The 3,286-nt window shown below is 38.9% G+C and overlaps 1 pseudogene across 1 annotated transcript; it reads right to left on the reverse strand.

Annotated features, from left to right (window-relative positions):
- Positions 1 to 2,655: 2,655 nt before the first annotated feature.
- LOC309823426 (U6 snRNA-associated Sm-like protein LSm7) lies at positions 2,656 to 2,966 on the reverse strand (annotated as a pseudogene). Its single transcript has one exon. The product of its transcript is annotated as a U6 snRNA-associated Sm-like protein LSm7 (transcript).
- Between the last annotated feature and the right edge of the window lie 320 nt (positions 2,967 to 3,286).

The following is a 3,286-nucleotide window of genomic DNA, read 5'->3' on the forward strand; positions in this document are numbered from 1 at the left end:
GTAATGCCAGGCCATCTTGGTTCACTTCGTGAAGCCCTCAGAGGCAACCACGCCCACTGTTTAGAAAGACTTTAATCTTAACAAAAGGTGGTTTAGAACATCAAAAGTAAGTGGATTGCTTTCATCAGAAAAATGCAATTGGTTCTTATAAAGTATTCTTGCTTTTTTAAAAAAATTAATCTGAATCTAACCAAACCTCTATATTAGTTATCAGTTTATAGCAAATGGAGGGGATAGAGAAACAAGTTAAATGATACCACAAGGAAGTAGTCAGCCAAATTTTATATTTTATAAAATCCAGTTTCTCCAACCACAAATGTCCCAGTTTCTCCAACAGACTAATGGCATGAAATAAGGGGAGATAAATGGAATAAAAGATACTTAGATCTTAATTTAGAAATAAGTAATTGGTGTAAGAATACAACTTGTAGTCATTTCAAGGAAGTAATTGGACAATAGAGTACGTGTGTGTATGTGGGTTTCCACTGCTCTGTTGTTTGTAATGGTGGAAATACAATGCTTCCACTGAAAAGGATGCAGTATTGAGACAGAAAAGTAAAGTAAGAGGGAGGAAAAAAAGCAGAGTACAGGCATTATGGACCATATGCATGGTATGGTAATCAGAAAACCTAGATTTTAATGTAAGGCTAGTTCCCACTGTTAGACCTTGAGCAAATCAACCTCTCTGAGACTCTATTTCCTCATCTTAAAATAAGTTATAGTTCCTATCTCATAGAGATGCTATGAGAATTAAATATAATAATGTGAGGCACAAAGCTTGGCAGAGTAAACACTTGCTATATCCTCCTAGAATATACACCAGGCTTTCTAGAGTGGTCATGGCTCTCTAGAGAGGAAATTATGGATTTTTTCCCTTTTCTGTTTTAGTTAGAATTTCATTGTCATTCAACTCTAAAGTTTTTGTCATTTTCATTGCAAGAATACACGTGTGTATCCTTCGAAAATATGAATAAACTCTATTTCTTAGAGCACTTTTAGGTTCACAGCAAAATTGAGAAGAGAGTACAGCGTCTCCACATATCTCCTGACTGCACACACATAACAAAATCCCCCAGTATCAACACTGTGTCCTTTTTGAACCATGAGTTAGTTAGGTCTGATTTTTAATTTTCAAATAACTGGGAATTTTTAACAGATAATTTGATATTTAGTTGCACTGTCATCAGAGAAAATGGTTTGTATAATCTTGATTCAATAAGAATTTGTACTTAAACTTTCATTTTCCTATATAACCTAATACATGGTAAATATTTGAAAAGAAAGCATATTTTTCATATGCAGGAGTCTATATATTTTCAATATGCTCTGTCATTCTTTAACATATATTTTTAAATCCCTGACTACAACTGTGGATTTGTTCATTTTTCTTGTAATTTTTCTTGTGTTTTAAAGGTTATATAGCAACCCTCTTAATCCTGATTGATCTTTTTTGCCTCCTGTTTTATTTTGTTATGTGAACTATTTACATAAGGTAGCACAGGAGAAGTGACAGCGAGATGGGAAGACTTCCAGCAGTGCAAGATTCAGAATGCAGAAGGGTGTAGTGGTTACTGGCATGTTCTTTGGATAAAGACTGATCTAGACTGAAGTCCAGGCTTCTCATGTCTAAGCTTCAGTGTACTCATCTGTACAATGTGGCTGATGACAATAACAGTACCCACTCCAATCCAAACTCACATCTGGTGGTGCCTTAGGCTAAAGGTCGGGGCATTGCAGAATCCTGAAAAATTTCCTAAAAGTTGTAACTGGGAAATAAATCAGTGTTGACTTGAAATAATGCATGAGCTTAAGAGGGCTTACCTACTTGCAGCAATGAAAAGGGAATTATAAAAAATCATTTCCTAGCTAAACTGAAATCCTCAGGGGGTCATTGTAGTGCCACTGGTCAGTGTTCTTGAACCCTTGGTTCATCACCAGTTTTCAGAAGCACTAGAGGAGCTGAAGAAATCCCCTGATTTCTTTTGCATTTTATCACATGCTCCATAGGCAAAGTGAAAGCTTTCCTCAGTTCTCACTTTGTGAGTAAATTCTAACTAAACCAAAGTAATTTGTTAATTCAGTCATAATATTTCTGATAACCCGAGAAACTATAATAATCTAAATAATAATAGGATTTCACTTAATGCCTGTTCTTTTTACTTTCTTACATAAATTAAGACCCTCTGTCCATCTTTTCTCCATGAAAGTACATAAAGCCAAACCTAATCTTCTCCTGACAGAACACATCCATAAAAATGAGCTTTGAAGTCTGCAGATCGCTAAAAGGAATGTTCTGCCTGGAACGGACAGTTTATAATAGTTGTGAACGTTTAACTTTCCAAAGTGTCCACAAGATTTAATAGCTTTATCCAGCTCTAAAAAAAACATACCCTTCTCTGGCCCTCATTTATCTAGAGATCAGTTCAGTTTATTAGCAAATATTTGTGCTCTGCTATGTGCCAGGCACTGTTCTAGGCTTTGGGGAAACAAAAAGTGGTTAAGACATGGTCCATGGTGAAGGGAATCCTAGTCTGTTTAGTAAACAAGCAAAGCAATGAATTAATACATTCATTTTACAAAAACATAAGCTATACAAAAAGGAAAGTTCCGTTCCTACGGGTGGCCTGAGTCCTGGGGGAGGGGCGGCCCCGGCCGCTAGGCATCTTGCTGCTGGATGAAGGGTTGGGGATGGCTTTCATACCGTCCTGCGGGCAGATGAGCACCACAGAGGTGCCCCTGCACACCACCAGGCCCAGCTGCCGGGTGTCCTCTGTGAGCTCGTATTGGTCGTCATGGTCTCTCATGTACTCAATGGTGCCGTCCAGCACGAGGCTGAGCAGCGGGTCAAACCCTCTCAGGATTCCACTGGCTTCTTGGCCTCCTTAGAACTTCACTAGGATCGTCTTGTCAGTGTATTTGGACAGGTCCAAGATGCTCTCCTTCTTTTTCTTCTCTTTGTCCGCCATCTTGCCCAGCCGCGTCGCTGCCTATCTAGGTTTATATCAGAGGTTGAAAACAGGTAAACTGAAGACATTTGACCCACGTGGCATTTTTGGTTTTAATCCAGAAATTTCAAATAGAAATATGAGTTTTGGGGTTGTCGGGAAGAGTCAACAAATGTGAAAGAATGGCACTTTGGACTAACTTTCCTGTATGGCTGCTGTTAACCAGAATTAAGAAGCCCTGCTCCCTTTAGAAGGGACACATACTCCCTCAGGCCAGCCTGCTTCACATACTTGGGTTACCTGTCTGGCTGCCGGAGGAAGGAAGCCTGTGACCTTGATCT

Source organism: Grampus griseus (genome assembly GCF_964374135.1).
Source record: "Grampus griseus genome assembly, chromosome: 5".
Lineage (NCBI taxonomy): Eukaryota > Metazoa > Chordata > Mammalia > Artiodactyla > Delphinidae > Grampus > Grampus griseus.